General features: G+C 41.0%; 1 pseudogene; it reads left to right on the plus strand.

Annotated features, from left to right (window-relative positions):
• The first annotated feature begins 1796 nt into the window (after positions 1–1796).
• LOC137287619 (uncharacterized) lies at positions 1797–12200 on the plus strand (annotated as a pseudogene).
• The last annotated feature ends 28 nt before the right edge of the window (positions 12201–12228 follow it).

A 12228-nucleotide genomic window follows, 5' to 3' on the forward strand; every position in this document is an offset into this window, starting at 1 on the left:
TATGTCTGTATAACGGTCTGCAAATAATCGAGTCTGGACCAGACAATCCCGTGATCAACAGTATGAGCGTCGATCTGCGTATTTGGGGACGGATGACATATGTCAACCGAGTCAGCGAACCTGAACACCAGATCCAGTTACTCGCCTTTTACGACAAGCATAGTCGCCTTTTATAGCAAGCATGGGTGTGCTGAAGGCCTGTTCTACCCCGGACCTTCACGGGTCTTCAGTGGAAGAAAGAATCATTTTACTTATACATTTGACATCAGACATCATACCTAACATACCATCGATGTTCCTATCGTGACGTTAGACACAATGCCAGATGACTGGGCCAAAGTGCACTGTAACATTTCATGATATTCTACGTTGGTCTATTCTATAATCATGATTCAGTTTATAATATGGAAGCCTGCTTGTGTTCTCCAGTAACCAGAACTCTGCTTATATTCAAACAAAAGAAAGTAAAATATGCATAATGTGTTCAGTTTATTTTATGCCAGCTTGCTACATGTTCTCTTGCAACAAAACCTTTTCTTATGGTCAAATAAAAGAAAACAAAACATGCATAATGTTGAATAATATAAACGTACAATCTTTACATATGTCTACACATCTTATGATTACATTTTTCATCTACATCGATTGGAAATGTACATTTTTTTACCATTCATTACCCATGTACACCTGGTCTATCACGCAAAATGCACTTACTTTTGAGATTGTAAGTATGAAAACATGTGACAGTCTAAATGCTGTATATACTTTGAAAACAACATGATCAAAACGGTAACTGTAATATCTTTCACCCAGAGTAAAAACAGAAAAAGTATTGCAACAACATACAATCTGAGAGGTATACATAAAATTATACCTTGAATGTCATTCAGTTTTTGTTACTTTCCTCAACAACTTCCAGCAATCCCTCATATAATTAATGATATTTATACCTGCAGTTGTGAGAAGATATTTACTCTGTGATATATGTATTGAGATATAAGCAGGTGTCAAGTGATGTAATACTTTGTCAGGGACATTGTCCTTAATTGAATAATTAGTAACACTACCGTTTAAAATAACAAAACGAACCTTTATCCTTCAGTTTTCCACAGCACAGATTGGCCACAAGTTAGCAAATGTATGAAATTCGACTTCTCAATAGTTTCTTTCCATAATTTGTACGTATGTCGCAAAACTTTTGAAGTTAATTTAAACTTACCAGGTTTAATAAATTTTTAGACGTAGTATTCTTGTATTTGAATTTCAATTTGAACTGTGGCTAACATTTCCTACAATCGCCAACAGCGATGGTGTGAATCCAACTAGGGCCCATTTTTGTAGCAAAGGTACTGAAAATCCGAAATGGTCCCTAGACTGGTGATCAATTTTCTGTTGTTGGCGATCTATGCCCTGTTTTCAAATCGCATTGTCCAAATAGTGACATCAGTTTTAACTTTCCACTCTAGTTTCAATTCTAGTTGTGATATATTTCTAGTTGTTTTACTGTCCTTCGTCGACAGGTTATATAATATACATACATTCCATTTCAGTGCTAAATCTTCTCGTCACGATATGGTTGATATATTGCCGATGCGATGTTAAATATCAACTCACTCACTCACTCACTCACTTTCCATAATTGTTGAAATAGTGTTGATAAACCATGAAGGGTGAGATAATTTCTTCGATATCTTAATTTTACTGCTTTTGGCACTATGATCTTCACACATGAACCTAACAAGCTAATGTCTTGTACACAATTTGACCGCTTCCGAGATGTAGTGGTTACTGTTATAAGGTGAAATTTGCAATCGTATACAAGAAACGATTTATACATCTTTCATTGAGATTTGCGGTTAGTTCGGCATAGCACCAATGCTATTACTATTGGGTAATATATTAAGGGATGGAAAAGGGAAATAAATGTCGAACAACTGAACAGAACAGATTCGTCAAGTAGCAATTAAATCTGAGTCACTGATTAGAATTAAGGGAGATTTCCAATCACGAGGTACGACATGAGACCAGGGAATGATGTAACTTCTAACGAATCAGAGAGATTGTAGAGGGTCATGTGACAAGGGTGGAGCAGGCTCGAACACCTTAAAAAGATACCGTCAGCACTAAAAAGGTGCGAGGTGCGGTGCGGGTTGAAGAGACAGCAGAACGTTCACATCCCGAGAGCTTGCCCTACCCTGTCCAGGCCAAGATCAATTGTTATGAAGAGAGGGATCGAGTAAACCGATGTGAGTATAGAAACTTGTGTTGAGTTATTCATTGTATGCCTCAGTGCCAGTACACGAATGATATGCGCTAGTTAGGAATCCCGGTCGTCAGACCAGTTATTCCTAGATGTAGCCCCCCGGACAGACCAAGCGAGTATGCCACCAGAGCTGGCAGCACCCCCCAATAAGGCAGAACGGTCGTCGTAACAGGTAACTGGTAAGAGGGTTACTAACACCCAAAACCCAGTTACGACATGGTGGAGATTGCGGGTTTTGTCTTGAACAAAATGTTTAAGACGTTCCCCTGCATTTGTTTACACAAGGCCGTTCATACCTTTTTATTCGCTCGTACTGACGTTTGACGACTGTAGATTTCTTTTCGCCGTTTGAATATGGTATCTGCAGTATTTTTTCCACCCCCCTTGACTTGTAATGTCTCAACCAAATGATTCTGACTTATCGACGTCATATGACAGTACGATCTTTCACCCCATCACTTCTAACATTTTTACTAATCCGGCTCGCCTAGGTTTAATACAGCCACCGTTACGATCTTCCACCCCCAAGGATCCCCAGAATCTGCCTCCATCTGACACTTCGGGCTCAGTTCCACCTGTTCTTCGAAACTTTCCTCATTCTGTTTCTCAGGACTCCCTCTCATCCCTTTCTCAGGAGGATTTAGAATCTTCAAGTTCCTCTACACATTTGGCAGATGTAGACATTCTTGTAAGTTTCCAATTCTGAATTCACGATGGGCGATTCCACTTTAATGCCAGAACATTTTACAGGTAAAGATAGTTCTCATGCTGAGGAATGGCTTGATCGTTTTCTCCATTTTGCTAATTTCAAACAATGGAATCACTCTCAGAAAATACATGTTTTCCCACTCTTTTTAAAGGATTCGGCATATTTGTGGTATAAAGACGTGCTACAGACATCAGACAATGAATTCATTCTGTTTGACGACGTCCAAAAGTTGTTTAAGGACAAATATGTCCACCCAACCGATCGATGGTCTCTGCTCGAAAAGTTTGGATCACGTAAATTATTACCAACTGAGACCACAGATGTGTATTTGGCAGAATTAACAGAGACGGCTAGTCTGTTAGGTAAGACAGAAACGGACATACTGGACGCATTTGTTAGGGGATTGGATGATAGTACACGGCAACACGTGCTAATGAAACAGCCTAAATGACGCTGTTTCATTTGCGCGGCTTGCTCGATCGATATTACCTCAGGTAAAACAGGACCAGGGAGTGAGCACGGCAATCGATACTCTGAGAGAACAGATTGCTGCTCTATCGGCGAAACTGACCCCGTCGCCACGGGTCAATACTTTTCAGTACCAACAGGAGAGGCGCTCCAAATCTGCCAGCCCACCCAACAGGTATCCATCAGGACCGCCCCAGCCACCTCACCTTTAGTTTTGGCAACAGTCATCTCCAGAGCCATACTATCAACGAAGACAACAGCCCCTTCCCCAAAGAAACAACTTCAGACAGGGACGCAACATGGGCCGGAACCAGCAATGCTATCGATGCGGAGGTGAGTATGTTTTTTCTCATGCTGATAAGTGTCCGGCGCGAAATGCGAAATGTCATTTTTGTCAGAAAGTGGGACATTTTCATCAGGTATGCAGGGCTAGGAGTCGATCAAACACTATCCAACGTCAATAGCAATTACAGTCTCGATCACGTAGGCAGTTTCCCCGTTCGGAAAAGCAAAGTTTCTCAACTTCGAAATTGAAGTCGCCACATCCTTCTGCCCCATCTTTCAATGAACGCCCATCTCCTTTTTTCCAAGTAACATCAAAGGTTGATAACAGGCATAGGATACATGTTATATTAGGAGACCAACTGATTTCCTCTATAGTGGATTCTGGTGCTGCTATTAGTGTTATAACCTTAGATGCATTCAATGCGTCAGGTTTAACAAACAAAATTTCTGTTCAACAGTCAGATGTTTTATCACTTCAAGGAATAGGTTCTACTGTAGTCCCGGTCATAGGACAAGTTCTACTTCCCATCACAATTGGTAGTTTTCAAACAGAACACTGTTTTCAGGTTGTTACAACGTTAGCGTCGCCTATGTTCTTAGGTTTAGACTTTTTGACCCAAAAAGCTGCAATTCTGAATTATCAATCTTTCACATTGACACTTCAAAATGGGTTAACAGTAGTTCCGGTTTGGTCACATAATAGTGAGCCCCTTCCTGTTCTGGACCATCCCAAAGAATCTGAACAGATACCGGTTCGTTCATTGACGGCTGTCACCATTCCCCCTCAATCTGAAATTATTTTTCCAGTTTATGTGAGTGGATTCCCGTCTGATCATGTAGGCATATGTGAACCTAACCCTCTCTTAGCAGAAACACATCAGGTCTTAGGAGCTCGTTGCGTTGTTTCCGCAACTCCAGGAAAATCTGTGTACCAAATAATCAATACTAATGCTTATGCTGTAGAGATCCCCAAAGGCCATGAAGTAGCTCATTTTACCATTGTCCCGTCAGAGGAAATTGCGCCTATGCAGTCATCTGCCTCACACAAGGAGGAACCGCCCCTTTCGCAATCTGAAATTGATGCAAGGTTACGTGATTTGAATATTGATTTTTCGGCATCCCCTCTGTCCCAGGAACAACAGGTTAGGCTTGGTCAACTGTTAGCCAAGTATCGGGATTGCTTTGCTATTAATCTCTCGGAGATAGGTTTGAATGATTCTGTACAACATAACATTGATACAGCAGATGCCCCACCGGTGAGACAACGGTTTTACCGTACTAATCCTGCAATGCGTGCAGAGATAGATCGTCAGGTTCAGGAATTAGTGGACTTAGGCATTTGTGAACCAGACCATACTAGCCCCTGGGCCTCTCCTGTTGTTATGGTACCTAAAAAACAGCCCAAAGGTTCCCCTCCATCTTGGCGACTAGCGGTAGACTACAGAGTTGTAAATTCACTCTGTCGGCCAGTAGTGTTTCCAATGCCCAGATTAGATGTTCTCGATGTCCTAGGTACATCCCATGCCCAGTTTTACACAACTATTGATTTGGCATCAGGGTATTGGCAGATAGCTTTAAATGAGGACAGTAAGCCTAAAAGTGCTTTTGTGACAGCTAGTGGCACCTACCATTTCAATCGTATGGCCTTTGGTCTGGCCTCTGCACCAGCCACTTTTCAAAGATTGATCAATGACGTTTTCCGCAATCTAAATTGGCGTAAAACAATGTGTTATTTGGATGATGTATTGTGCTTTTCCCGAGATTTTGACACCCATTTGAAAGATCTAGAGGAGGTTTTGTTGTGCTTGCGCAAAGCAAATTTAAAAGCGAAGCCATCCAAGTGCCAGTTTGCGAAATCATCTGTTGCATATTTAGGCCATATCTTTTCACAAAATGGCGTACAAGTTGATCCAGAGAAAACTAGCGTGATAGCAAATTTCAAGACCCCCAAAACACCCAAGGAAGTCAAAAGTTTCCTCGGTATGGTAGGATTTTATCGCCGTTTTATTCAGGGCTATTCAAAAATAGCTGCTCCTCTGCACATCCTGTTACAAAAGGAGAAACCATTTGTATGGACCGACGCCCAGGAAAACGCCTTTCAAACCCTTAAGTCGGCTTTACTCAAACCACCAATCCTAGCGTTTCCGGATTTTGACAAACCATTCATTCTGTATACTGATGCTAGTGATGAGGCTTTAGGCTATTTATTAGGTCAGAAAGAGGGAAATGGCAAGGATGTAGTCATTGCTTACAGTGGTCGTGCTTTATCTAAAGCGGAGAAAAACTATGGAATAACAGAAAAAGAATGTTTGGCAGTCGTGTCGGGAATTATACATTTCCAGGTATATCTGACACACGCTCCATTTACGGTTGTGACAGATCACAGGGCTTTACAATATTTGAACGACAATAAGGACCGCTCAGCTAGGTTGAGCCGTTGGTCACTTTTGTTGAGTGATTTCACTTTCACCGTTCAGTATCGACCCGGCAAGAAGTTAGGTAATGCGGATTTTTTATCCCGTTTGCCGCATCCAGAATGCCCACCTGACTCAGATGACCCACTTTCTGATATTCCCTATCTATTTGCCACCGACGTGCATCATGTATGCAACGCTGCCTCTCCCTCGCCGGACAGCGATAGCGATCATTCAGTTATTACTACACATGAGGATTCATCAGACTTGTATGACAAGGACATTAGCAATAATCCTCTTAGTGTAATTCCAGAGTTTCAGGGAGATTATTCAATAGCACAAAGACAATATGATGATCCTGAGCTCAAACCATTGATTGACTGCATTAGGTCTCATGCATTTACCAAGGATGACAAGACTACTCGTGCACTGTTGTTACAAAGTCAGGATTATGTCAATGATGATGATATACTATATCATTTGTATGCGCCGCCTGGACCCGGCCATAGAAAAGACAGAATTATTCGTCAGCTAGTGATTCCTAAATCTTTGATAAACAGTGTTCTCCAATCATATCATGATAGTTTGTTAGCAGGACATGTTGGTATTGATAGGACATTCAATGCTATTAGACAGAAATACTACTGGTCCCACATGTTGGATGACATAAAGCAATACATTATGTCATGTACGGCCTGTCAAGTCAATAAACGTGATTTTCACAAGAAACCTGCTCCATTACAACCCCTACCTGTCCCAGGTAAATTATTTGATCGGGTACAAGCTGATTTCTTGGGACCATTATCGACTACGAAAGCAGGACACCGGTACATCGTTTTATTGACTTGTGCATTTTCGCGATGGAGTGTAGCCATCCCTCTTTCAACACTGGAAGCGGCAGAGGTGGCTCAGACATTCTACTCCAAGTATATTTGTGTTTATGGAATCCCAAGAGTGCTATTAACTGATAACGGTACTTCATTCACCAGTAAGCTGTTTACTGCAGTGTGTTCAATATTAGGGATCGAAGCTTTGAAAACTAGTAGTTACCATCAGCAGACTAATGGAGCTTGTGAGAGACTGAACTCATTCATTATGCAAACGCTCCGTATGTTTATCAATGATAATCAAGACAATTGGGATGATCTCCTCCCTAGTGTTATGTTTGCGTATAACACTAGCCCAGCAACACAGAGTACTGGATTTTCCCTATATTTCCTCCTGTTTGGTCAAGAATGTTCAGTGCCCATTGATGTTGAATTACAGTCAAGTGAACCTCTTCCACAAACAATTAAACAAAGACTTGATGCTATTTTACATCATGTGGAGGTTACTAGACAATTGGCACGCACCAATTTACAACTAAGAGAGAGAGAGCTAAGTGTTATTATGACAGGAATACTTCAAACCCTATTTTTCAGCTGGGAGACAAAGTGTGGCTCCACGCAACCGTGCGTGTTGTGGGTAAATGTCGAAAGTTAGGACAGAGTTTTCATGGACCTTTTTACATTGCTGATGAATTGCCCCACTTTACGTACAAACTGCGTCGTTGTGATGACCATAGATTACTTAAAGTGCCTGTCCACGCGAACCGCTTGAGAAGATTTGTCAATCATAAGGAGAGATTAACTAACGTCATTCCTCGTACGCAAACTGACATGCCCCTTAATCAGTCTCAGCTTGATGCGTCTGAGTCGGACACGGACGTGACGAACACCGCGTCACAGCAACAGTCAGCAAAACAGACAAAAGATTCTACTTTTGATTTACACGATGATGATGTCTTCATTGTTAAACGAATCTTGGCTCACAAACTGGTTAATGGAGAGAAATACTAGTACAAAATCCACTGGGAAAATTTCTCGGTGCAAGAAGCAACATGGGAACCTGAATCCAATATTCCACAAAGCTTAATTCGCGACTACATGATTCATAAATCCTTGAGGAAAAAGAAGAAGCGCAAGCATTAGCGTGTGCAATACAGTTTCGCAGCGCCTACAGTTTGTTTGATTTATTAATATATTTTGTTCCTTTTTCAGTTTGCCACAGCAATATCAAGTTGGAGAGGTCCCCTCTAATATTGATTTTTGCATGTGTTTTATTGCAGGAAAATACCTAGTTGATGCTATATGCATGGAGCACAGCTCATATCGATACATGCTATAGATCATTCATTCATTATAATGTTACATATGTCATTGTCCCAAGGTAACAAGACAACAGAAATGTTTCTATATATTGATGTATGTATTGTCTTGTCAAATGTCTTGTTGTGTACATTCAGAGAACTTGGACTACATACAGTCACATGTTGGTTGATGAAAAATATATTCCTGTACACTGATTATGATTAATGACCAAACGTGTAGGTCAAGTTACATATAGTCCTACTATTTGTCCGTGAACGATTATAAATCGTGTTGTCCAGAAGAGACGTTGTACATATTCGCTGACTATTACAAAGCAATTCGCTATGTGCGTGAAAAAAGAAATGAACTACGCTATACAGAGCTCTGACGATAGTGCGTTGCGCGACGATTCAGTATACTGACAAATCCGATGATATTCAATGCGAACTACGGTGAAATCGATGATGTTCAATGAAAAACGGTGCAGTACGTTGATATGCAGTGAAATACAGTGGAATGCGTTGATATTCAATGAAATACGATGAAATACTATGTCGCTCAATGAAAGACGGTGATGAACACAGAATTACAGTTACACGACTCGAGAGAAGTCAAGAAAAATCTGTGTTCAATGATTCTATTATGCTTACATACATATATTCTGTGATGAAGAAATATTTGCATGAAACAAAATGTTGTTGAATGTTGTTTGTTCGCATGCATCTTGGTGGGATGTTACTGTTACTTCTGTGTGACGATTATTAACATTTTAAATACTGTAACATTAGATTTACTATTCCTGGTAGCAGATATAAGGTGAACGTACTTTCACTGTGACTATTTTTCCAATCCATGGAATTTACTAATAATACTAAATAGTATTAATAACATATATCATTTTCTTTTACATTTCTGTTTATGATTCATGTCTGACTCTTTGATTTTTTAGCAACAAGAACTCTTCGACGACCAGTTTGGGTCTTGTTTACTCTCATGGCGCTTGTCAGCATCCAACTCCAAGTTGCTTCTGTTCATACAGAACTTCGACTGCCATGAGAAGTCGTATTCGTTCATACGTCGCGTATTGACATTGCCCAAAATAAATGGGTTCATGTATGTAAATACCAAATACCAGATTTGGTGGGTATGGCCAATAGACCCAACTACCAAAATCTATGTGGTGAATATTCATTACTGGTTCTTTTGGATTTTCTAGAACGGGAATTCGATATTCCCTACCTGCCATTTCATCCGTCATATCGATACCACCTTCCCGCTAAACCACACTTTTATCGGCCATCTGGTTGACAACACTCGCCGTTGGTACCAAAGATGGTCGCCTCAATCCTCTTGCGTTTTCTGCAGAAAGTCTATTCCTTTCGTAGCAGGCCCAACTTTTAACATTTTACCGCTCCCCTGCTGCTATGCAACCATTCATAGGGGCTGCGCTGACCGTTTTCGGGCCTTATCGTCGGTGCCGGGAGATATCCCATACATATATTGTCCTGACTGTGGTACTCCGTACCTTAATGGGCGTGTGGTCCTCACCCACATAGTCAGGTCAATGCCACCTTTGCGTCTTCGTTGTTTAACACAACATCAGGTGGCTCCCCGCCCAGCCAGTGCACCGCCTGTAATTTCTTCTCCTTCAGAGCCCACTATCCCTTCTCCTTCCAACCTTTCACTCATACAACCACCGCGGTCCCCACGTCACCACGAGGATTCCTCGGACGGTGGGTGGTTATCGAGCGGGTCAGATGAGCCTGCCCGTCGTTCAAATCCACCTGCTCAATTCACCAGTAGAATCCTCTGAATCAGAATCATCTTTCGACTATCCACACGTGTCCAGAGCAGCCTAAAATAATGTCGTACATCATTTCTATATATATATATATATATATATATATATATATATATTATATATATATTGCAAACGTATTCCATTTTAATCTTAGTATATATGTCTGTATTTACAATTACTCGATCATATAACGTCCTATATTTTGTAAATTTATATTCTACCTATTTAACCATGTAACAAGTAATTGATATTATCTCCTTACTATACTCTCCATATTCTTTCTTAGATTAACCTTGTATACTGTCAGATGGTTATAATTTTATTGTTCATACAATATGTTACACGCATAGTCTGGAGAATTGTTAATTCTTTAACTTTCCTGTACCTGTACTTGTCTATATGTAGTGTTGATAATGTTTATCTGTCAATACTGATAACACCCGATTCGCATCTCTCTTTAACGTATTCCTATAATCCCTCGCTCAAATTTCTATGTTGTTTGTTAAAGTATGTTGCACCACAAAGTATGTGTCTTAAGTGTTTATAATAATATCTTGTCGATGATTACAACCACATCAACGTATTGTGGTGTGGGTCGCTCGTAAGCTTAAGCCCAGTACACACGGGTTAATGCGTCGTTTGTACCTTGTATCGTACTTTGTCTTCACAAGTTTCTTACTTGGCTACATACCTCCATGGAGCATAATATCCAATTCAGGTCGTTGTCATCCATATTACCATGTCTTTAGACCTTCACTACTGTTTACACTCGCTTTGTGTCACAGGGGTTGGTTGTTGTTTAACACTTTTTCTCAAGTGTTGCAGCTCCATAACCGGTCAACGTTCAGTTGGGACAGAAGTTACACACGTCCCCTACTGTCATCGGACCCCCGCCAACATCGATCATCTGACTCCACACTTCAGTGCGCTCACGTCACAGCCAATGCACACGCCAGACGACTTAACACACTACGTTGTCCATCATCGCCTAGCATCGCAGATGACATTGTTCTGCCACCCATCCATGGCACGATCGTTCAACTTGATCTGCTGCTCGTCGGGTAAACAACATGTTTACCCAGGCCAATCTACTGATGTGCGGACATTTTTCAACTTCTCACGAGGTTGTCTAACAAGATCATCCTGTTGGATCTTACCACGCTGTGTGTTTCATAACTAACTCTTCGCTGTGTGTACAATCTGACATTCGTTGTGGAGTTCGGTAACAGTACCGGGCAGTTTATGCTGAACTTTTCCTGCCCAAACTAGTGACAGTAAATTCGTTTGGGGACCGATGACCAGTGAACTTTGTGACATTTGAGCTTGATCAGACCATGTCTGCTCATTCACAGTGACATTTCATCATCGTTATTATTTTGTAAACTTTATCGGAAAAAATTGTGCTGATGTGTACATGCTTTTGGTGCTCGTTCGAAGTAACACAGGAGCCATTCTCTTTCGCTCGTCAGTTAGGTACCTTTGGCATAATGGTCGCTTTTGCGTTTCATATTAAATTTCGTCAGAAAGATTCCAATTTACTCTTCGATTTACGTGCTCCTGTATTGCTTCTTCTCTATATTGTTATGTCTCCTTACATCCCTTCCATGTTCTCATGTTCACTTATTCCGAGCTGTGGGCAGCTCTTGTCCATGGGCGGAGGATGTTATAAGGTGAAATTTGCAATCGTATACAAGAAACGATTTATACATCTTTCATTGAGATTTGCGGTTAGTTCGGCATAGCACCAATGCTATTACTATTGGGTAATATATTAAGGGATGGAAAAGGGAAATAAATGTCGAACAACTGAACAGAACAGATTCGTCAAGTAGCAATTAAATCTGAGTCACTGATTAGAATTAAGGGAGATTTCCAATCACGAGGTACGACATGAGACCAGGGAATGATGTAACTTCTAACGAATCAGAGAGATTGTAGAGGGTCATGTGACAAGGGTGGAGCAGGCTCGAACACCTTAAAAAGATACCGTCAGCACTAAAAAGGTGCGAGGTGCGGTGCGGGTTGAAGAGACAGCAGAACGTTCACATCCCGAGAGCTTGCCCTACCCTGTCCAGGCCAAGATCAATTGTTATGAAGAGAGGGATCGAGTAAACCGATGTGAGTATAGAAACTTGTGTTGAGTTATTCATTGTATGCCT

The sequence above is a fragment of the Haliotis asinina genome, chromosome 6 (assembly GCF_037392515.1).
Source record: "Haliotis asinina isolate JCU_RB_2024 chromosome 6, JCU_Hal_asi_v2, whole genome shotgun sequence".
In the NCBI taxonomy this organism is placed as follows: Eukaryota; Metazoa; Mollusca; class Gastropoda; order Lepetellida; family Haliotidae; genus Haliotis; species Haliotis asinina.